This window comes from Tasmannia lanceolata, unplaced genomic scaffold, assembly GCF_043159265.1.
Source record: "Tasmannia lanceolata isolate RefF3 unplaced genomic scaffold, GAP_Taslan_0.1 ptg000038l, whole genome shotgun sequence".
Taxonomy (NCBI): Eukaryota; Viridiplantae; Streptophyta; class Magnoliopsida; order Canellales; family Winteraceae; genus Tasmannia; species Tasmannia lanceolata.
The window spans coordinates 2,678,476-2,703,263 of record NW_027518715.1 but is presented as its reverse complement, the minus strand read 5'-3'; the positions used below and the strand labels follow the sequence as shown (position 1 = coordinate 2,703,263).

At 39.1% G+C, this 24,788-nt stretch overlaps 1 long non-coding RNA gene across 1 annotated transcript; it reads left to right on the top strand.

The window, feature by feature from the left end:
- Window positions 1–17,047: 17,047 nt before the first annotated feature.
- LOC143862973 (uncharacterized) lies at window positions 17,048–24,322 on the top strand. Its single transcript, XR_013240599.1, has 2 exons — window positions 17,048–18,269; window positions 23,885–24,322. It is a non-coding gene; the product is annotated as an uncharacterized LOC143862973 (long non-coding RNA).
- The last annotated feature ends 466 nt before the right edge of the window (window positions 24,323–24,788 follow it).

Genomic DNA, 24,788 nt, shown 5'->3' with positions numbered 1-24,788 from the left:
ATGAGTCGCAACACAATTTGGGCGTGCCCCCTCTGAACCATTTCCGAAAGATGATCCGAACCATCCAATTGTTGGGTCGCAGCATAAATGAATTATGCCCTACCAAATCATTTCCATTAAATTTCAATGCTTTTAATCATGGGGCCCACATAAATTTGACAAATTTCATCTAATTATCAACACCCAGCATCCCATCTTTAACTGGGATTCAAAATGATAAAATAAAACCACTTTGGATAGGGCCCACAGATTTTTAATGGGTCAGTCAATTTGGAGGATCCACCCATGGAAAGCGACTTCAATGCTTAGATTCAATAAGCTCAAAACTCATATTTTTCATGCACCTCAATGCAGGGCACACCTGCTCGATCCCTTTCCAATCGAAATGTTCAATACGAGCCCACCAAACGGGTCTGAATTCTCCTTTGCTCGGATTCTCGTGAATAACCTTTCTTAACACTTAGCGGAAAAAAACGAAACACGGCGGAAATGATTGAAAAGATTGAAAATGTAAGAGAGGGACACGGGAATAGAAAACATTGAAAAACCGATAGCAAAACACTAACTTCCTTGTTGATTAAAGCGGAGCAAAATGGGGGTGTTTACAGATGCCCCTCTTTCGCAGAGATGGCAAAGGACTCTCTAGACACAATGCAACTTAATATAATGCAAGACCTTAGATGAAACCCTAGAACTTGAACATATATCAAAAATCTTTTATTCTAAACTACTGGAGGACTCGATTATCGGAGGATTAGAGGCTTAAGGACTTGAGAACTGGAGAACTGAATAATCAAACAATGGGTGGACCTGAGAATTGGAGGACTAGATGACTTGGAACGGGAGAATTGAAGATTGGATGAACTGAAGAATTGGAAAACTGGAGAAGTAGAAAATTTAGGGACTGGATATTTACAGAGCTAAAAATTTGGAGAACTGGATGATTAAGAGACTCAATAGTCAGATAACCGGAGAATCAAAGAACTGAGGAGTTAAGGAGCCAGTTCACTGGGAATTGTAGAACTTGATTACTAGAAAACTGGAGAGTCAAAACTTGATAATTGGTGAACTGGGGATTATATTAGATTGACATTTTGATTGATTCACTTGGGATTGGAATTTGATCACTGGATGTTAGGACTGAAAACTGGAGACTGGAATCTTAATCTAGACATCGGGAACCGGAACTCTAGAACGAAGACATACCGGATACTTGAATTAGAGTACTGAAACACTGGATTTTCGGACACTGGAACTGGATGTTGGAATTGGAGTGCCGAAATACTGGGAACAGGAATACAAGTACTGGAAAATGGAACACTGGAATATTGGTGATAGAGATACTGGACACTAGAACTATGATACTGGAATATTGGATATTGGAACTGGAGACTAGATTTGGCATAGTGAAATACTGGAATACTGGAATTGAAACTGGATACTGGATGCTGGAACTGGAATACTAGAATACTGGATATTGGAACTGGAATGTTGGAATACTGGATACTGGAACTGGAACTGGAATAGTGAAATACTGGAATACTGGAATTGAAACTGGATACTGGATGCTGGAACTAGAATACTAGAGTACTGGATATTGGAACTGGAATACTAGAATACTGGATACTGGAACTGGAATTTTGGAATACTGGATACTGGAATTGGAACTGGAATACTAGACTACTGGATATTGGAACTGGTACTGGCGAATTATGAATTGGTAATTGATGAACTAGTAAACTGGTTTTTACACAAGTTTATTAGCATTTTGAATTGTTTACTGGGGATGAACAAGAAAGTCTCACAGGGCTTGAAATTTCTTAGATCAAGATCTTCTTTACTGGGGATATAAACTGGGACCTCGGAATATTTGGACATTGGTACAGAGGACTCTTCTTTTGACAAGCATTCAGACAAATATTCAACTGACTAGAAGGAGATTCCGATTTTTAATGGTTCATCTTTATGAGAAACTGGCTCAACCACCATTGCATCTAAGGTTCTTCCAAGCTCAAGGTGCTTTTTTTTTTAGGGTATGCTCTTCTTATGGGAACTGGTTTTTCGAATTTTTCTGCTTCCGGATTCTTCTGGAACTCACTTTGCTTAAACTAGATTTTTTTTTCTTAACTCCTGAAATCCTTGCCTGCGGATTAACTTAGCTCTGGAACAATTGCAGGGGGCTGACGAGGCCGGGCCACCTTCACCGAGACAGTTGCATCATTTGAACATAAAGACGACGATTGACTCTTTCTAAAGAGAAAACTTAGATAAAAGGCACTGCTCAAAGGACTGAGGAGCTCTGAAGGAGTGAACTTAGAATAACAAAGATTGACTGACTATATTGACAAATAGAGTGATGCTTCTGACTTAGTTAATATTTTATTTGGTAAGTCTATCCTTTCGAGGAATGGTTTTTCAGTTGGTAAACACTGGACTTTTTCCTTAAAACAGTAATGCCTCAAGGATTTAATTACGACCCCTAAGATTGCTTAGCTTCAATGCCCCCAGTTTTGAGGATGTCATTTGAATTTGCTTGAACTTCAGTTGATCTTCAGTCTTGATACCGGCTGTAGCCTTCTTATAATGATTCTCTTACCGTGACCAAGTCACCTCTTCAGGGTTTTTAACTTGGCGGACCGCGCTAGCCTTAACTTTTGCCTGAACCACCTTTCTAGGTTTTCGATCCAGCAGGCTATCCCTTTAGCTTTTGCCTAAGCCGCCCTTTCGGGTTTTCAACTTAGCAGGGGAATGATCTTAAATTTTGCCTAGACTGTCCTTTCAGGTTTTCAGTCTAGCAGATTTTCATAACTCCGCTCCGTTTTTTTTTTTTTTCACTTTTTGTGTTTCGGGACCTATATCGTTAATTCTGAACACCGGAAGGACTTTATAGGTAAGATAGGATTTTTCAAAGAATGGCTTAAGGTTCAACAAAGATTTCGACCGAACCTGTGAACAGGTTGCCTACGTATCCCAGAGTAGGAATCAGGTCGTGCGTAGTTCAGGGCGAATGCCCCTGTTTGAAGATAAATTGTTTGAAGGTTAATTGATTTTTCTTTTTTCTTTATCTTTCTGGAATGATTGACTTCTCTTCTTTTGGAACTTGTCCCTCTTTCTTCTGAAAGGATTAAATTTCTTTTTTTTTTTTTGAATCGACCGAACTCGGTTTAACAGAGCTGCCTACGTACCCCAATGTAGGGATCAGGTCTCGCGTAGTTCGGGGCAAATGCCCCTAGTCTGATGTGTTTTCAAGAAAATTTCATTCAGGCTCGAAGGGTTTGCAAACCGGTATTCTTTTGATGTTGGGTTCTGATTTTGGGATTTATTCGGCCAAAGGAGGCCTTCTGATGTTCAGATTGGGAATCGATATAGGTTACTAGAGTCCCTCTGATACTGATTTTTTTTTCTTTTTTTTTCACGGAGTTTGACGGCATTTCCCGGTAAGAGATAATGATTCTTCTTCCTTCTGGATATTGATAAGTAATTTGACCTTGAGGGTGCATACCGGTTTTTGGACATCATTTCATCCTTGAATCGGTGGCCCTTGATATTTTGATGATCGCTCTGAGATGATTGCTCTTGCACTTTTCATATTGAATTTGATGGCTTTACATTGTCACCGGTGAAACCTGTGACCAGGGCCATTGACGGGAGATATGAAAGTTGTTTCGAATCCATGTCCCTTGTATAGCATGTGACATTTACTTCATTCTTTCTTGAACCTTCTATCTGGGTCTTTCTCCGCATTAATGATAGCACTTACTGGACCATCTCTTTATTCTCGAAATAGGTTTATCAATTCCTCACATTCTTCAGAGGGTAATGTATTTTCAATCGGCATTCACTGAAACAAAGTTTCAGTGCCAGTGCTTACCATTTCAATTTTCTCTTTGAGAGGCTGAGCTCGGCGCTCCTCCTCTTGTTTGAGCATAGGCTGCAACTCAAGAGGAGTTTCGTCGGCATCTTCTTCCTCATTTGAGGAGGGAATATTATTCTCATTGGTTATTAAAGTTAGAAGCACACGTTGGAATGTATAGAGAAAGCAAGTTTTATTGATTTGAAAAAAAGACCACATCTGATAAGACTTATCCTGAACAGACTCAGAATTCACACTCTTGACTCAAAAATAAAAGTAAGAAACGACTCAACTGGACTAGAAATTTATTCAAACTTTTAGAAGACTGCACTTAATAACTGAACTTGACATCATGACTGGACTTAATTAAAATAACAAAAGGACTAAGACTGCTGCAATTGTCTGGCTTTAGAGGCTCGGCGAAAACTGAATCATCATCATAACAAGTGCCTTTTAACTTCTTGTTCTTCTTCTCAAACCCCAAGTGCCTAAACATCATCCAACGGCGGTACAACCTGGTTTTGTATAGGACTATCAGCAATATTTGGCGCTTGCTGAAATGGTAGCTTGCACTCATCGATCAACTTCTGGAACACATGCCTCAGAGTTATACACTGATCAGTACTATGCCCCGATCCTCGATGAAAATCACAGTGCTCTTCCGCTCTCCATGTCCTGGGGAGCGGAGATTAGGAGGTTCCTTAATGCGAGGCAAGTAGATATCGCCGGATTCCAATCCTTGCTGTAATATGACAGATGGTGGAAACAGGAGAGGGGTGAATTCCCTATTAGGCTTTTGCTGAGCTGCAATCCCTGATTGAGTATATTTGAATACCATAGAGTTCCGTGACGGGTTAGCCATTGATACATTATCAACCTCAGAGATCTTAGCTAGAGTCTGTGTCTTAACTTCTTTTGAATTGGGGTTTCCTCTATTGTAAACTTCTTGTGCCATTGCTTCCTCAATTTGCATCCCAGCATTGATGAAGTGTTTAAAATCTGGATAATACTGAAGAGACATGTGATATTGGAGCTGAGAGGATATATTCTTCATAATCATCTGAACTTTCTCCTCTTCTGAGGGACGCTGCATCATTTGAGCCGCTAACCTTCTCCATCTCTTGACGAAAGTTAAGAATGACTCTTTTGAGTCCTGCTTGGTTCTCTCAAGATCCTTCCTAGTGACTTCGGTCCCATCATCATATTTGAACTGCCTGATGAATTGCTCACCGATATCCTTCCATGTCCTATAACGAGTCTTGTCTAGGACCACGAACCATCTCCTAGCAACCTTGGTTAGGAAAACTGGGAACAATTGAGCCATTTGCTCAGGAGATAAGCCTTGAGGCTGACACATGATGGTGAACATTTGCAAATGTGTGATCGGACAACCCACACCGTCATATTTGTCAAAATCTGGCATCTGAAAGCTTGCGGGGAGACGGATTTCAGGAAACAATGTAAGATCACTTGGGTTGAAACCACCCTGGTCTTGAAACTGAATGTCTTGAACTTTCCTGGTAAGAGTCTCTAATTTCTCCATAACAGACTTATCAACCATGAACTGAGAAGGCCTACTGCGATCCTCGCTGTACTGCTCTTTTTCTAAGTCTTCTTCGGCTTTATCAGGGATATTGATGAACACTGGCTGGGCAGGTGCTGCCGAAGTAGCTGCCTGGTGCATAGGCCCTTTATCCTTGGACAACGATGGTCCCAACTTCTCAGAAAGCTGAGCCTTGATAACTCGGTTCTCTTCTTTGAGTTCTTGAAGCTGCTGGAGAATCAAGGTAAGAGTATCGGTATAGCAGCAGGTGGAAGGCCATCTTGGTTATCTGCCATTGGTGAGAATGAGAAAGAAGGAGATGCTGGGGTTCTCAGAGAAGGTGGTAGAGAGACAGAATTCCTCTCCAATCGTGAAGAGACCCGAACCCAAGGAGCAGTGGGGTTAGCTATGGTGTTTACTGCCCTGTAATATTTGAAAAACATATTTTAAGATCACAGAGAAGAACAGACGATGATACACACATAGACGAAGATAATGAAAGAGAAAGATGGACTTTATTGATTAATCATTAAAGCTTGAGTACATGATTCATTCTTTCAAAGATAAACGGATAAGATTAAACATGGAACCAAGCATTCTTTTTAGATTTCTTCTTTGTACGACAATCTTGCTCAGCTGACTCTTTTAGAGGTTTGGTGATCCTGACATCCCAAGCAGATGAAACGGCTTTGACAATCTTGGGCTTGAGATCCTCAGGCGGATAGAAATGACAAAGGGGAGGCGCAATGGATTGCTCCCTTCCATACTGACGCTGAATCCTGGCAGGAACATAGAAGGAAGTCTTTTTTAGGCCAAGAAGGCGAACATAGTTAGCTTCTCCAGTGTTGAAGACGGCTTCTTGGATTCCAGGAATTTGCTAATAAATCTGATCTTGTTGGCGAGAATTTAACCATTCAACCCAATCGCTTTTGTGATCAAAGGAAACATCACGACGCCATTCACTGAAGGTGTATAACGTATGATCGAAATGCACAGGAGCTGCGATTTTTAGCTTGTGGTATAACCACACCTGGAGTAATGCAGGACATCCCGAATCCATGTTCGATATACTGTACCAGTGTCCGGCGTATCAGTACGTGAACAAGAGATCCGTTTACGCACCATAAAGGTGCTAGGCTAAGGGTGGAATGCTTCTCTAGCACAGAGGCACCAGGTGATGAAATCCCAGTCAACCATGCTAGATAACACTCTGGGTTCCTAAAATAGGACGTGTGTGCACGTGAGATGCAAGGGTTTAGATGCAAGTGATGTAAGTGTGTGCAATAAGTTCGCGCAATCTATGATGCCTTCAGGTTTTGTTAGATTAAGTTGGAGTAAAATGTGATGAGAAAATAAAACAAGACAAACAAACTAATCTAGCAAACATAAAAGAGATAGAGTTTTTATGAGCCAATTAAAATAAATTCAAATGAATTATCTTTTGAAATTTTAATGAAGTTAGGTGGTCCCCAGCAGAGTCGCCAAACTGTGGGACCTGATCTCGCGAGAGGGGTGGGGCGCGGGCCGCCACGCACTCCCTTGGTCTCTCGTACCCACGCGATTGGCGTGTGCATTTTATTATTGGTTTTAATTCATCTTTTATGTGAACTTGGGATCACTAAGGCAATCCGAATTCCACAAAAAAGAGACTGACAGAGTCGCCACCTAGATGTGGGATCTAGGACCCATAATTAACTAGAAATCTAGACTCGCTACCTGGTTACAAGAATGGAAGGTATGGGGATTTATCCACCACATGCATCATTCATGTCCGATAATCGGTCTTCGATTCCAAAAGTTAACTCTTTTAAATTTATTTTAAATGGCTCATTCAACTCTCTGTTAATGTGCTAACTATGGGACATGCATCCTATGATCTAATTTCAATGTGAATCCTAAATGTGTATCTTGATTTCTTAATTTATCTGGATTCAATCTAAGTGCAAGTTCTCCTAAGATTCTAATTTCATGGAAAATCCTAAGTGATTTAATTAAGCATTGACAAGAAAATTAATATACAAAACCCCACAATTTGTTGTGGAGCCGACTCGCGGTTGGTATGCCATCAGACATCCAAGCTGCCTACGTACCCAAGCCTCACTGGGATCAGAGTCGACGTAGTTCGGTGCACCTAAGCTAAGCTATTTATGCCTAACTCAACTAAGACACCGATCTAGACTGGAGTGACTGTTTCAACAGTTTTAAGAGGAGTTATTTAATTCAAGTTGAGGATTTTATTATCCTAGGATTTCATCTAAGATGCTATATGATTCTTATCTAAATGCAAGTTGTTCCTTAGACTAATGCAGGTTAGCCTACATCCTAGTTTACTAGGCTTCTCCTATGGAATTGATTGAACTGTGAAATACCATGACGTATGTATCTAGGGAATAGTCGCTTCAAAATGAATCCCGTTTTATAGACAGGCGGGCCGGTTCAATAATATATATTCCCCTTTTTATCAATTCCGTAAGAGTGAGATCCTTCTGAATCAACATTACGTCCTGGCGCATTCTTTTTCCGTTCGAGAGACTCAACTAAGGCACATCCCATGCTGTGCCACCCAAAGCGCTTTCGCCGGCTCAAGAAAACACAAGTTTCTTTCCACGATACACTGCTAACTCGTAAAGCCTATTGTTCCGATTGGGTGACTAGTGTAACTAGACCTATGGCACGGTTGCTATCCATAGCAAGCGTCCGTGATGAGACTGGACTCCTAACTCTAGGACTCCCTAAAACCTAAGACTCCCTAAAACCTAGGACACGACCTGACACCACTGTTCCTAAATTGGGCTCTAATGGTTCCGATGAGGGAAACTGTGATCCAACGGTTCCGACAGACACGAGATGAATCGATTTCAGTTCTTGAAGTTAGTTAATTTTAGATTTCAAGGATTTTCAGTTTTTTGACATTTAAGAATTACCAATGGCTCTAGGGTTCACCAATTTCGGCCCAGAATAGCATCCAAGGAAGGTAATCGTGCGCTCTTTCCTTGCGCAATTTAATACTTAGGTTATAGCATCTTATTGCCTGGCATATCTCAGGATTTTCGTGGACAGTAACCTCGGAGCCAACAACATGCTATAGCTTAAATATTCGAATTGTCAAAGATCGAGTGCAATAGGGATACGATTATGGATGCGCTGGCCGTTTTTCCAGGAAAATCTAAAGATCCTAAGATTTCTGTTTCAATGGATTAAGGAGTTAATATGTGACAGAGATTTAAGGTTCTTTAGAGATTTTCAGATGATTTTCAATTAATTTCGGATTTTCAATAAATTTTATCACTTTTAAACATATGAGTGATTTTACAGGTGAAACTGTTGCAAACGAATTCGAAATGAGTTGAAACTTCTACAGCAGCAAGATATGATGAGATGTAGCTTACTGGAAGATTTTTACAGATTTTTACATTAAGTTCATATTTAATTTTATTTAACAATTAATTGACCAGATTGCATAAATAAGACAGAAACTACTAGAAATAGAAATCTAAATTCAGTGAAATATCTACAGAAATAAGATATGAGTAAATATAGCATGCTGTGAGATTTTCATGAATTTTGGAAACTATTTACTATCAGTTTCGGATTTGTCAATTTTCAGACAAGATTATGAATTAACACTACATCCCATATCAAAAAAGATCGAAATTACTCGAAAATTTTACAGCAACTAGAAATATAGAATATAAGACCACTGTAAAAATTTTGGGAATTTTATCTGTGATCTGATGTCTGTAAAAATTCTCCCAAAATCTGGTAATTTTCAAAGAAAGCATAACATATTATACCAAACCAAATCCAAAAATTCCCAAAACTTCATGGTAGAATGTAGCAGTATCATATTATTTTTCCACGAAAGTTCATTTATTTTCGAATCCGTTTAGTATATAATTTAGTTTTCTTCGTCGAAAAGATATTTTTGAAGAGTTTTCTATTTTTAAAACATGATTTTCGAGAAAATTACGATTCCGGAAAACATCCTCCAACCTTGTTCTGATGTGATGAACACAAGAAAATTTTAAAATTCCAAAAAATAGATCATCCTGAGATGGCTATTTTTTCGAATTCCGTAATTACTCAGCCATTTTTTTAAATAAAATACCCCTCTTCACTCAAATTTTCGAAAACCATTGATCCAATGTCCGATCCGATCCTATGATTATCTTACTCTATTTAGATAGATCGTTGTATTAAATTTTGGGACGAAACGGAATTGAAACCCCCATGTAGATCATGATTTCAAGCATACACATTTATTATTCAATTAAAATCATTTAAATGCTAAAAACCATGCAAAAATCTAAAAAAATACCAAATAATTTCGGAAAAATTCGAGAACTATGTACCAATCTGTGATGGAGATCCTCGCCCAATCCAAGAGCCGAAAAATCTGAAAATTCCGCGGACGTGCGATCCGACCTCCTTTCTTTCTTTTTATTTCTTTGCTTTTTTTCTTTTTATTATTTTTTTCTTTGTTATCTCTGCTGTGGAGAAATGGAGGGTAAGCGAGAGAGATCGAGAGAGAGTTTGAGAGGCCGAGAGAGAGTGAGAGGGTAAGAGAGAGAGAGAGAGAGAGAGAGAGAGAGAGAGAGAGACAAAAAGAAAAAAAAACAGAGTGTCTCGACACTCTGCTTTTTTTTTTTTTTTTTTTTTTAAGTTAAGAGGGATATGGAGTTGGGTAGGAGAGAGAGAGTGAGCGAGAGTGTGAGAAAGGTGGGAGAGTAGGAGAGAGGGTGTAACAGAGAGAGGGTGAGAAGGAAATAGAGAGTAGGAGGGCGAGAGTAGTGAGAAAAGGAGATGAAACAGAGGGTTGTGGGGGAGAGTGAGAGATCTGCCGTTGGGAGGGAAAAAACAGAGCCACGGTCTTTGGCTCGGTGTTTTCTCTTCTTTTTTTTTAGCTTCTGTCCAGCCAGAGATTGAGGGAGAAGATGCAGAGTTAAGAACAGAGGGTAGTGTTGAGATGGGAGTGAATCGGCTGTTTCCTTCACCGCTTTGGTCTTGTTCTTTTTTTTTTCTTTTTCCAGAGCTTCTGCCGAGAGCTCTTTCTTTCTTTTTCTTCACTGAGCTGCTGTTCTCTTTTCTTCTGTAGATCCAAGCTCTGCTCATCTATCTCTCCTCCCCTTGCCATTTGTCTTGGCTCCTCTCCCCTTTTGTTCCCCAAGAGAACTTAATTTAGAAACCTCTAAAAAAAAACCATGCTTTACCGAATTATCATTGCTAAAAACCCGACTATCCAATTTTCCATCTTCTCTTTTCACCGTATAGTATATTTCCACAAACAACCATTCAGATCTTTACATTTTCCATTCTCTTTATAGAAATGACCAATGGCTTGGAATCATACCATATAAACCCCCATTAAAACAGTGAGAAATATTTGCTCCATGCAAACCGTTTACACCTAATGAAATAGAAACTTTCGTTGGTAATATAGCCTTGGTAGGACCCACTTATTCCCGTGCATGTATATCTTTTTGGTTTTTTTTTGTAAAAATAGAAAAGAGAAAATCTCTCAAAATATCATCTCTTTCATTGCTCTTTATAATATGGACAATCCCTTCTTTGGCCGAGAAACTCTCATCCCCTAAATTTGGTGGACAATCAATTTTTGAAATGGAACGTACTTTTCAGCCAGCTTCCGTTTCCCATAAAATTCGAATTTCATGTATTTAAATACCATGCAAAGATTGTAAGTGGGCCTATCTAAACCGTTCATTTAATGAGTCGCAACACAATTTGGGCGTGCCCCCTCTGAACCATTTCCGAAAGATGATCCGAACCATCCAATTGTTGGGTCGCAGCATAAATGAATTATGCCCTACCAAATCATTTCCATTAAATTTCAATGCTTTTAATCATGGGCCCCACATAAATTTGACAAATTTCATCTAATTATCAACACCTAGAATCCCATCTTTAACTGGCATTCAAAATGATAAAATAAAACCACTTTGGATAGGGCCCACAGATTTTTAATGGGTCAGTCGATTTGGAGGATCCACCCATGGAAAGCGACTTCAATTCTTAGATTCAATAAGCTCAAAACTCATATTTTTCATGCACCTCAATGCAGGGCACACCTGCTCGATCCCTTTCCAATCGAAATGTTCAATACGAGCCCACCAAACAGGTCCGAATTCTCCTTTGCTCGGATTCTCGTGAATAACCTTTCTTAACACTTAGCGGAAAAAAACAAAACACGGCGGAAATGATTGAAAAGATTGAAAATGTAAGAGAGGGACACGGGAATAGAAAACATTGAAAAACCGATAGCAAAACACTAACTTCCTTGTTGATTATAGCGGAGCAAAATGGGGGTGTCTACAATAGTTCACTTGTGTCTGTTTCTTAAGTATGCTTCTGATCTTAAAGTAAGACTCCCTCCTCAAATGAGGACAAAATTGACGAAACTCCACTTGAGTCACAACAATTACTTGAACAAAAGAAGGAGCGTCAATCCCAGCCTTTCAAAGATGAAATTGAAGTGGTAAACATTGGCACTGAAACTTTGATTCAGTGAATGCCGATTAAAAGTACATTACCCTCTGAAGAGTGTGAAGAATTGATAAACTTACTTCAAGAATAAGAAGATTGTCTAGAAAAGCTACAACCGATACCAGGGGCAAGACATAGATAGAAAGCTCAAGAGAATGAAGAAAGTGAGAAACATATGCTATACAAGGGGCATAGAGTGGAATCAACTTTCATATTTCCAATCAATGACCTTAGTTCTCAAATTCATAACATAAAGCCAACAAATTCAAGATAAGAAGTTCAAGAGCAAGCATTGAAAAGTGACCATCAGATATCAAGAGTTACAAATCCATAGATGGAGGATGTCAAAGAACAAGTTTCGCTCTATGAAAGTCGAAAGCACGTATTAGAATCTTGAAAGAAGAAGATCCATTATCTCTTACCTGGAAATGCCGTCAAACTCCATAAAAAAAAATATATATATATATATATATATTTATATATATAATAAATAATCAGTACCAGAGGGACTCTAGTAACCTAGATCGATTCCCAATCTGAACATCAGAAGGCCTCATTTGGCCGAATAAATCCCAAAATCAGAACCCAACGTCAAAAGAATACCGGTTTGCAAACCCTTCGAGCCTGAATGAAATTTTCTTGAAAACCCATCAAACTAGGGCATTCGCCCCGAACTACGCAAGACCTGATCCCTACATTGGGGTACGTAGGCAGCTCGATTAAACGGAGTTCGGTCGATTCAAAAAAAAAGAGAAAAAAAATTCAATCATTCCAAAAAAAAAAGAGGGGACAAGTTCCAATAGAAGAGAATTTAATTATTCCAGAAAGAGAAGAAAAAAGGAAAATATCAATTAACCTTCAAACAATTTATCTTCAAACTAGGGGCATTCGCCCTGAACTACCCACGACCTGATTCCTACCTTGGGATATGTAGGCAACCTGTTCACAGGTTTGGTCGAAATCTTTGTTGAGCCTTAAGCCATTCTTTGTAAAGCCCTATCCTACCTATAAAGTCCTCCCGATGTTCAGAACTAATGATCTAGGTCTCGAGACACAATAAGTGAAAAAAAAAATGATGAATAAGAAAAAGAACAGAGTTTGAAGATCTGCTAGACTGAAAACCTGAAAGGGCGGTCTAGGCAAATTTAAGATCATTCCCCTGCTAAGTTGAAAACCCGAAAGGGCGGCTTAGGCAAAAGCTAAGGGGATAGCCTGCTGGATCAAAAACCTAGAAAGGTGGTTCAGGCAAAAGTTAAGGCTAGCACGGTCTGCCAAGTTAAAAACCCCGAAGAGGTGACTTGGTCACGGTAAGAGAACCATTATAAGAAGGCTACAGCCAGTATCAAGACTGAAGATCAATTGAAGTTCAAGCAAATTCACGTGACATCCTCAAAACTGGGTGCATTGAAGCTAAGCAATCTTAGGAGTCGTGATTAAATCCTTGAGGCATTACTGTTTTAAGGAAAAAGTCCTCCTCGAAAGGATAGACTTACCAAATAAAACGTTAACTAAGTCAGAAGCATTACTGTGTCCGTCAGTGTAGTTAGTCAGTCTTTGTTATTCTATGTTCGCTCCTTCAGAGCTTCTCAATCCTTTGAGTAGTGCCTTTTATCTAAGTTTTCTCTTTAGAAAGAGTCAATCGTCGTTCTTATGTCCAAATGATGCAACTGTCTTGGTGAAGGAGGCCCGGCCTCGGCAGTTCCCTGTGATCGTATGAAAGAGCTCGATAATCTAGTCAAGCAGCTTCATTTCAAAGAAGATCAACTCAGAAAAATTCAGAAGTAGAAACATCAGAAAGCTCAGCTTCCGTAAAAAGATCATACCCCAGGAAGGCACCTTAAGCTTGGAAGAGCCTCAGATGCAATGGTGGTTGAGCCAATTTCTCAAAGAGATGAACCATTAAAATTCAGAATCTCCTTCCAGTTAGTTAAATACTATCCTGGTCAAGAAATGTTTATCTAAACACCTGTCAAGAGGCAAATCCCACTTTTCCATGATTATATCCAAGAGAGCCGTTGTTCTAGATTACCAATTTCAAGTATCTTGTTCAAGGTTTCAGTTATCAAAATCCCCAGAAGACAAGACCAGCAGTCTCTTTGAGAAAGATCTTGTTGAAGTTTCATAAAAGTGTCCCTAATCCATTCTTGTTAGTAATGGTTCTTCGTTCCTAAGGTTTGCCGTTTCATCATTCGTCAAAATCGTAGTTTCCAACATCTTTCTCGGGCACGATCCATAATATCCCCGATTTCATTGAGTTCAAAAATTAAAAATTCATCAAATCCAATCTTACGTCAAATTCAAATTCATGAAAAATCTCTAAATTCTTCGTTGTTGTATTCATCAATCGAAGGTATCTCGTTTCTTTGAACCCGTTTGTGAACGGTGCCTCATTTCTCGAGTCCATTTGTGAATGGTCTCGTCTTCTCCTTGAGCCCGTTTGTGAACGGTGCCTCATTTCTCGAGTCTATTTGTGAACGGTCTCGTCTTCTCCTTGAACCCGTTTGTGAACGGTGTCTCGTTTTCTGAGTCCATTAGTGAATGGTCTCATGTCCTCCTTGAGTCCGTTTGTGAACGGTGCCTCATTTCTCAAAAAATCAAAAATTCATCAAATCCAATCCCCGATTCAAAAAAATCCAATCTTACGTCAAATTCAAATTCATGAAAAATCTCTAAATTCTTCGTTGTTGAATTCATCAATCAAAGCTATCTTGTTTCTTTGAGCCCGTTTGTGAACGGTGCCTTTTTTCTCGAGTCCATTTGTGAATGGTTTTGTCCTCCTTGAGCCCGTTTGTGAACGGTGCCTCATTTCTCGAGTCCATTTGTGAATGGTATCGTCTTCTCCTTGAGCCCGTTTGTGAACGGTGCCTCATTTCTCGAGTCCATTTGTGAACGGTCTCGTCTTCTCCTTGAACCCATTTGTGAATAGTCTCGTCTTTTCCTTGAGCCCGTTTGTGAACGGTGCCTCATTTCTCGAGTCCATTTGTGAATGGTCTCATCTTCTCCTTGAACCCGTTCGTGAACGGTGTCTCATTTTCTGAGTCCATTTATGAATGGTCTCGTCTTCTCTTTGAGCCCGTTTGTGAACGGTGCCTCATTTCTCAAGTCCATTTGTGAATGGTCTCGTCCTCCTTGAGCCCGTTTGTGAACGGTGCCTCATTTCTCGAGTCCATTTGTGAATGGTCTCGTCCTCCTTGAGCCCGTTTGTGAACGGTGCCTCATTTCTCGAGTCCATTTGTGAATGGTCTTGTCTTCTCCTTGAGCCCGTTTGTGAACGGTGCCTCATTTTTCTGAGTCCATCTGTGAATGGTCTCATGTCCTCCTTGAGCCCGTTTGTGAACGGTGCCTCATTTTTCTGAGTCCATTTGTGAATGGTCTCATGCCCTCCTTGAACCCGTTTGTGAACGGTGTCTCATTTTCTGAATCCATTTGTGAATGGCCTCATGTCCTCCTTGAGCCCGTTTGTGAACGGTGTCTTGTTTTCCAAGTCCATTTGTGATTAGTGTCATATCCTGCTTGAGCCCATTTGTGAACGGTGTGTCGTTTTTCAAGTCCATTTAGGAATGCCTCTTATCCTCCTTGAGCCCGCTTGTGAACGGCGTCTCATCTTCTTCTAAAAGCCGTTTGAGAACGATCTTGGTTCTTTCTTTTCAGAATCCATTCGAAAATGATATCGCATCCTCTCATTGCCCGTTTGTGAACGGCGCCGCATCATAATCATCTTTTGTTCTGGATTGCAAAATTTTTACACTCAGAATAAACCCGATTCCCCATTATTCTAAACTGTCATCTCATGGTGTTTAGAGTAAATGATTTTTGATATATGTTCAAATTCTAGGATTTCATCTAGGGTCTTGCATTATATTAGGTTGCATTGTGTCTAGGGAGTCCTTTGTTGATCAAATCTACGAACAATGGCGCTGTCACTTTTGCTTTGGTATTCGATGACTACGACATCTCTACCAAAGAGGGGCATCTATAGACACCCCCATTTTGCTCCGCTCTAATCAACAAAGAAATTAATGTTTTGTTATCGGTCTTTTTCAGTGTTTTTCATTCCCGTGTCCGTCCCTTATGCTTTCTCGATCTTTTCAATCATTTCTGTCGTGTTTCACATTTTCCCGCTAAGTGTTGAGAAGGGTTATTGACGAGAATCCAAGGAAGAGAGAATTTGGACCCACTGGGTGGGCCCGCATTGAATATTTTGATTGGAATGGGATCAAGTCAGTGAACCCCACATTGTTCTTATTAAATATGGGTGTTGAGCTTACGGCTTTTCATGTTGTGACCCACCAATCGAATGGTTTGGATCATCATTTGGAAATAGTCCAGCGGGGCACGCCTAGCTTATGTCGTAATCCGTCATCTGTCAAACGAATAGTTTGGATCATCTAACAGAATTAATTCACGGAGCACAAATTAAATCACATCGCAGCCCACCATTTGAACGGTCAACATCATCAATGGTCGCCCATCAAATGAACGGTTCGGATCATCAAATGGGAGTGATTTAAAAATGGGGTAACATATTCACATTTCGGCCCATTCGAGTGGAGTCCACCATCATGCATAAGCTCAAATTCTTTAGAGGACTTGCTTAATCTAAAGTGGGCCCACTTACTCAGTTCAGCTCAATTCAAGAAATCAATGAATTTGGCCCACAATGAGTGGGACCCGCCAAATGCTATTAGAACTACTTTATTTTGGGCATTTAAGGAAATATGGATTTATGGCTATTCATGTAGGACCAAATTACATTTTTTTACATGATATAAGATTCGAATTTTAGAGGAATGTGAGTCTCGGTCAAAGAAGGGATTGCCCATATATGTGTTAGAAGAGGTCCAATTCAAGTTGTCAATCCTAGGTGGGCCCTATCTTGTGTTGAGAGAGACAAAGCATCTCGTGTGGGTCCCATCTTGAACCAAAATGAAAACAAGACTATTTGAGTTTTGGAGGAATCGGATGAGGAGTTTGTGTTGGGGGATCCTCTTTATCAAAGCATCTTATGTGGGTCCCACTATGAGCTTATCTAAATCTCAAGAGTGAATAAGATCAAGAGTCTTTTGGACATATGGATATCATTCTTTGGATGAGTGGTTGTGATGCAAGCTTACAAAGATCCCACAAATAGCAGACATAGGGTAGTTTTCGCAAAAATTGTTTCTCATCCCTTTTTAGCAACACCAACAAGATCGTGAGCAATTTTTTACTTTCAGCAACTTGTGCTCCCTTTTTTCTCATATTTCTTAAAGAAGAAAGTTGAATTTCTAGTAGAAGCAGGTCACGTTGAATTTTCTAGGAAGAAAAAGAAGCTCTCTTTATATATAGACAAATGGTTCACACTCATTTAGAGAGCAGGTCATCTTGGGAGATTTATTTCTAATAAAAGAACAAAGCATATATCTTCACTCCCTACTTTGAGCAAGGAATTTTCTAGGAGCTCAAGTCTTGTCCATCCATTTATTGACTTTTAATCTCCTCCCTACACCCTTACATGCTCCAAGGTTAGCAATTCAAATGACTCTTTACCTGCAAATACCATGGACCGGCAAAAAAAAAAAAAAAAAAAAGGAAGAAGGAAAAGAAAAAAGAAAAAAAGAAAGAGTGGAGACTACATCTCTCTCAACCTCATAGCCGAATGACCCCGGTTTGATTACCTTGGCCAACGATCCTTTCCTTTCCAATTTCTCCTTCCAGTTTTTCGAACAATCCTCTAGGTTTCACCGCCATTTTCTCTTATTCTCTATCTATCTGTGTCTCATTCTCTCACGTTCGTTCCTCTCTCTTTAATCTCCACTCCCCCACAGCCCATGTCCATCTCCCATATATCCTTTCCCTCAACAGCCCCCTCTACTTTTCTTTCCCCACCTCTCAAAGCAGAGCATTGAGAATTCCACTGTCAAAAACATATATATATATAATAAACCAAAAAAAAAACAGAGTGCCGTAATCCCTGTCTCTCTTATCTGTCGTTCTATATATATATATATATATATATATATATATAAAAGAGAGACGGCCGCTCCTTTCAATCTATCTATTTCTCTCATTTCTCAAGTTGTCCCTTCGATCTCTCCATCCTCTCTCCCACTCATCATCTATCTCACTCATCATCTCTCCCACTCTGTTTCACTCTCTTTTTCATATCTCTCTCTCTCTCTCTCTCCCACCCTCATTCTCTCTATCCCTCTCTCTCAAACACTCTCTACCACTCTCACTATCTCTGTATCAGTCTCTCTCAGCAGCGAGGAAAAACAAAGGAAAAACAAAGAACAAAAGAGGAAAAAAGAGAAAGAAAGCGGCGCGGATCGAGCGTCGGCCGGATTTTCAGATTTCTTCGGCTCTCGAATTTGGCGAGGATCTCGATCACAGGTAGGTGCTTAATTTTCAGATTTTTCCAGGATTATTTGGTATATTTTATGTATTTTTGCATGATTTTTAGTATTTAATTGGATTTAATTGAATATTAAATATGTATGCTCAAAATCATGATCTGCATGGGTATTTCAATTCCGTTTCGTCCTGAAATTTAATACAATGATATATTTAACTCGAGTAAAATAACCATCGGATCGGATCGGATATTGAATTAGAGGATTTTTTAAATTTGAGTGAAGAGTGGTATTTTATTTAAAATATTGGCTGAGTAATTACGAAATTCGAAAAAATAGCCATCTCAGGATGATCTATTTTTTGGAATTTAAAATTTTTCTTGTGTTCATCATATCAGAACAAGATTAAAGGACATTTTCCGGAGTGGTAATTTTCTCGAAAATCGTGTTTTAAAAATAGAAAACTCTTCAAAAATATCTTTTTGACGAAGAAAAATAAAATATATACTAAACAGATTCCAAAAATAATGAAATTTCGTTGGAAACTAATATGATGCTGATACATTCTATCTTAAATTTTGGAGAATTTTTGGATTTTTTTTGGTATATTATTTTATGCTTTCTTTGAAAATTATCATATTTTGTGAGAATTTTTACAGACATCAGATCATAGATAAAATTCCCAAAAGTTTTACAGTAGTCTTATATTCCATATTTCTAGTTTTTTTAAAATTGTCAAGTGATTTAGATCTTGTTTCATATGGGATGTAGTGTTACTTCATAATCTGGTCTGAAAATTGAAAAATCCGAAATTGATAGTAGATAGTTTTTAAAATTCATGAAAATATCACAGCATGCTAATTTTACTTATGTCTTACTACTGTAGAAATTTCATTGAATTTATATTTCTATTTCTAGTAGTTTCGGTGTTATTTTTGCAATCTGGTCAATTAATTGTTAAATCAAAATTAAATATGAGCTTAATGTAAAAATCTGTAAAAATCTTCCAGTAAGCTACATCTCATTATATCTTGCTGCTGTAGAAGCTTCAACTCATTTAGAATTCGTTTGCAACAGTTTCACTTGTAAAACCACTCATATGGTTTAAAATTGATAAAATCCGTTAAAATATTGAAATTAATTAAAAATCAGTTTAAAGCTTCTAAAAGAACCTTAAAATTCTGTCACATGTTCACTCCTCAATTCATTGAAACAGAAATTTTAGGATCTTTAGATTTCCTTGGAAAAATGGCCAGTGCATCCATAATCGTATCCCAATTGCAACCGATCTTTGAAAATTTGAATATTTAAGCTATAGCATGTTGTTGGCTCCGAGGTTACTATCCACGGAAATTCTGAGATATGCCAGGCAATAAGATGCCATTCTGGGCCGAAATTGGTGAACCCTAGAACCATTGGTATTCATTAATTGTCCATAAACTGAAAATCCTTAAAATCTGAAATTCATTAAGTTCAAGAACTGAAATCGATTCATCTCGTGTCTCTCGGAACCATTGGATTATGGTTTCCGTCGTAAGAACCGTTAGAGCCCAATGTAGGAACACTGGTGTCGTGTCGTGTCTTACGTTTTAGGGAGTCTTAGGTTTTAGGGAGTCCTAGAGTTAGGAGTCCAGCCTCATCACGTACGTTTGCTATGTATAGCAACCGTGCCCTAGGTCTAGTTACACTACTCACCCAATCTTTCCTTAGGACAAGCCTAGTAAACTAGGATGTAGGCTAACCTGCATTAGTCAAAGGAACAACTTGCATTTAGATAAGAATCATATAGCATCTTAGATGAAATCCTAGGATAATAAAATCCTCAACTTGAATTAAATAACTCCTCTTAAAACTGTTGAAACAGTCAAATCAATCTAGATCGGTGTCTTAGTTGAGTTAGGCATAAGTAGCTTAGCTTAGGTGCACCGAACTACGTCGACTCTGATCCCAGTGAGGCTTGGGTACGTAGGCAGCTTGAATGTCTGATGGCATACCAACCGCGAGTCGGCTCCACAACAAATGTGGGATTTTTGTATATTTATTTTATTATGAATTCTTAATTAAAATATGTAGGATTTTCCTGAAATTAGAATTTTAGGAAAACTTTCACTTAGATTGAATCCAGACAAATTAAGAAATCAAGATACACATTTAGGATTCACTTTGGAATTAGATTGTAGGATGCATGTCACATAGATAGCACCTTAACTAAGAGTTGAATGAGCCATTTAAAATAAATTTAAAAGAGTTAGATTTTGGAATCGAAGACCGATTATCGGGCAGGAATGATGCATGTGGTGGATAAATCCCCATACCTTCCATTCTTGTAACCAGGTAGCGAGTCTAGATTTCTGGTTAATTACGAGTCCTAGATCTCACATCTAGGTGGCGACTCTGTCAGTCTCTTTTGTGTGGAATTCGGATTGCCTCAGTGATCCCAAGCTCACATAAAAGATGAATTAAAGTCAATATTAAAAATGCACACGCCATTCGCGTGGGTACGAGAGACCAAGAGAGAGCGTGGCGGCTCGCGCCCCACCCCTCTCTCGGGATCGGGTCCCACAGGGTGCGATTTTGACCGTAGGATCGTGCTCAAATGTCTACAACGGCTAGTGTTCCAACGGGTGCAGTGTGGTACGTAGGATTGAGTGGCAACAACTAGCGTCCGATTGCGTATAATCTGGATCTTCAGATCGTGAACATTGGTACGCGTACCAACGGTTAGAGGTCGATCAGGTTCGATCCGGGCCGTGGATTGGTGATTAGTCGCGATCTAGCTGCTCTGGGGAGGCAGAGGTTTTTACACAAACCAACAATCACTCCAGGATCAATCTAGAGCATAGTCCCGATTTGGCGCTATCTAACGGTCAAATAAGTAGCCTATCATGATCGGGTGCCTCCAAAGGGTGCAATTCAAAGTGAATTGGCACCAGGTCTATAAAATGACAAGATATTCACTATTTCATAAGTAATCCAAAATTACAAGTGGGGACTTTGGATTTAAGAAATTCCAAACCAACTTTTACTCTCTTTAAGCCTTTCCAAAATTCGTTTTTGTTCTTTTTGAAGTTTTCTCTCTTGTGCACTGTGTTATTCGCGAGAAAAGGTCAAGTATCTTCCATACATGTTAAATCCAAGGGTAATTCGAGGTTTGTTGCCGTTTAGTGCAAAATGTCATCCAATTAATTGGTGAAACTTTACCGGGCGTCATTATATCTTGGGAGCGAATTCGTGTTTCCCTTTGCATACGATTGGTGGGGGCGAATATCATCTTAAGGAAAGCGACTATGCTCCTTGAAGCATTTGAACTTTCCATTTTCCATCATCTCCGCCGCCAAATTTCTCCAACATGTCGGTTGGGTATTAAGGAACTAGCCATATATGATCTTGCGAGGCGACCAAGACAAGCATGTCCATGGTTTTAAATGGGCATGGGAATATCATTCCCCATTCTTAAATATCACATATTAATAAGGAATAATTAATTTGATATTTGTCAAGAGCGAAAATAAGTACTAGATCTGCCCATACATGACAAATAAACATGTATGTGCGGTTTACACATACGCCTCCTGGTTTGGTCAGATTGACCAAAGCCATTTGCATGAACAGAATCATTATATGTGTGCATGCATGCGTGCGCATGTTTGTTTTTCTTTATTTGGATATTGGTGGACATATTGATGCAAAATTTGCATTTGTATTGAAGTTCTTTTGAATCAAACTAGTATCACATATATTTTTATTGGAGAGGTAATGTGAATAGGACATGGATTCGGCTCAACTCAATGAGATTGAAGATCTTGTCTATCTAGTGGAAGGATTCGTGATGAAATCCAAAAGCCCTTAAAGAGACATAAGAGGCTAAAGATGTAAGCATGAGTATCAACAAGGTACTAAGGAGAAGGTGGTAGCCATGGCAATCACCAATGTGAAGATGGAATGGGATGCTTGCCAATGTTTTCCACATTAACCCATGAGTGAGCTGGCCATGAGCTGGACCTTATCCGGCCTATTCTTGCCACATCATTAAGGGATGAGCTGTCCCTTAGCCGGCATGAGCTGTCATAACAATTGTCCCTTAGTCGGCAGCCACTAAGGGGCTAGAACTTCTTCTATAAATAGGCTTGTGCTGTAAATTTTTAGTCAGATTGGAATTGTAAAAAAGTCTGGGATTTCTTAGTGTCTTGGAGTTGGAGAGTTTTCCGCCACTGTTGGATGCAAAGTCCTTGAATTAAGTGTCTTGCATTTTATCGTTGAATTTCTTTTCAATCTTGTTGCAGTGCAAGATTTTCTTTTTATTTGAATAAAAATCATTCCAGTCCTCAGAAATTCCAGTTCTGAATTTTTGCTGAATCCACTTTGAATCATCACACACAAACTATAGTTGCTTATTGGATCAATATAAATCAGTTTTTGTTTTGATCTTGATTTTTCAACTTAGATATGATTGTTTCTTTAGTGCACAAGTCGTCGAACAATGAGATGCAAGTAGAATTCTATCCCTGCTTAATACTTTCGGATAACAAGTTTCTGTGTGTGTGTGTGTGTGTGTGTGTGTGTGTGTGAACTGCTAACCAGATCTTTTCTTTGGCTATAAATTTCCTAGTTTGTGAGGTGATCCCAACTCTTGGTAGAGTTACTGCTTCAATTCATTCGTTCATAATTCACTACTTCTAGGGGGAATTTTCAAGTTTTGATTACAAGTTTAGAACTGCAAGTTCTCAGTTGGTTTAGATCTGTTCGTGTCTGCTAAACACCTATATCTACCCTCCTTGAATTTCCAGTTGGTTACCACCTTCAGTCATAGAGTACTCAGAATTAGCTCACCCAAGACTCCACAAAGAAAGTTCATTTGGAATTGCTTGGCAATTTTGCCTCTTTCGGCCATGGTGAATTTTGTTCCGTCAAGATTGAGATTCTGATTTCAAGTTCTTGACTAAGTTCTTCATCACATCAAAATTGGTATCAGAGCTTCAGTGCTCTTGCTCCACATCATAATGCAAACTTCCAAATTGATATTTACAGTGCATGTGGGGTATCTCTTCAAGGACAGTCAATTACGTTTACCATATTGTTCCCTAAGAAATAGTACCATTGTAGAGCATCATTGTGAACGATTTGGCCACATTTTGGTGTGACAAGACTATGACTCTGAATCTACTAGTATTTGCTTCAGACTGGATCTCTCCGTAATCCTATTTTGCATGTCTCAATAATTTGTTGCAAACCTTGCACAATGCTCTTAACAAATTTTTTTGAAACTTGCGCCTCGAGCACCTTTAGTCTCCAAGCTTATTTTGTCTATTGATCTTCATGTTTCAGTCCCACTGATGCTCTTTTCTTGATTGGACCTTCGTCCATTCCTCATTCATCTTGTCCTGCACATGATCTCATCAGTGCAAGAGAGGAGCAAGTTTGGTTACCGTCTGTTATTGAAGAAATGCAAGGAAAAACTTCCCTCATTATTTTTTACTATACTAGGATTGAACTTCCCAACGACTTGGATATCTCACTGCTTTCAGCGTCTGTGACCTCGAAACACTTTGGATTGTTGATTCAATATGGAAACAATTTGCAAGAAATTGAAAGTGTCTTAGAGCGGCAAGCAATCTATAGAGATGGACAACAACTAATCTAATATCTTATCATTAGGAATCATAGGGCCATCGAGCATGCTGTGTTGATCAACAAAGAAGATTGAAGCTGTCGAGGTGCACAAAGACTTGAACTGGAGGGCAAGATTTTTTTTCAAAAGAGTTGGCAATGATGCGATTTTAATGGGGCCCACCAGTCCCACAAGTTCTTCAACAAAATTCTCCAAACTCCTCTACAAATTTAATGTCGAAGCATCACCATGACATCATGCTGAAATCATCTGAGGGAGATGCTAGGATCTCACGAGGCCTTTAGACCTTGGTTTATAATGACTCTTTATGAGTCTCTAAAATATCTTTCAGGCCATGAACAATGCCCTCACCGAGATTGACTACCATAATAGAATGGTGAAACCCTTTTGTTTTTGTTAATCCTGATTTATCATGCTTTTCCAGTAATTTTTATGGAGAATTCTAATAAGGGCTATTTCTGTTACTTGGAGTTCAGTTTTAAGAGTTCTACATCTATTATATTTCCAACATTATTTTTTTAATGGCAACTAATCTATTAATTAGAAAAGGGCAAAGCCAGGGGTCTGACCTGGTTAAAATACAACCCAAAACAAGTAGGCAACAAAAGAAAAAGAGCCTCAAGGAGGAAGAAAATAACAAATCCAAGCGGGGCATGTCAGCTCCAAATCGGACCATGTGGTCAGCATCACAATTAGCTGAACGCTAAATATGTTGGTACGTTATTGATGTCCCTCAATCCGGTCCATCATCTCATCAATCGCATTTGTGAATCTCCAAGGAAAAAGCGCCCCTCTATTCATCCATCTGATCACATTAAGTGAGTCGCCTTCCACTATTAGATTGTCCATTTTCCTTCCATCCACCAAACAAATACCATTTCATAATAGCTTGCATATCCACCTCGTTCGCATCCTTAATTCCAATATGGC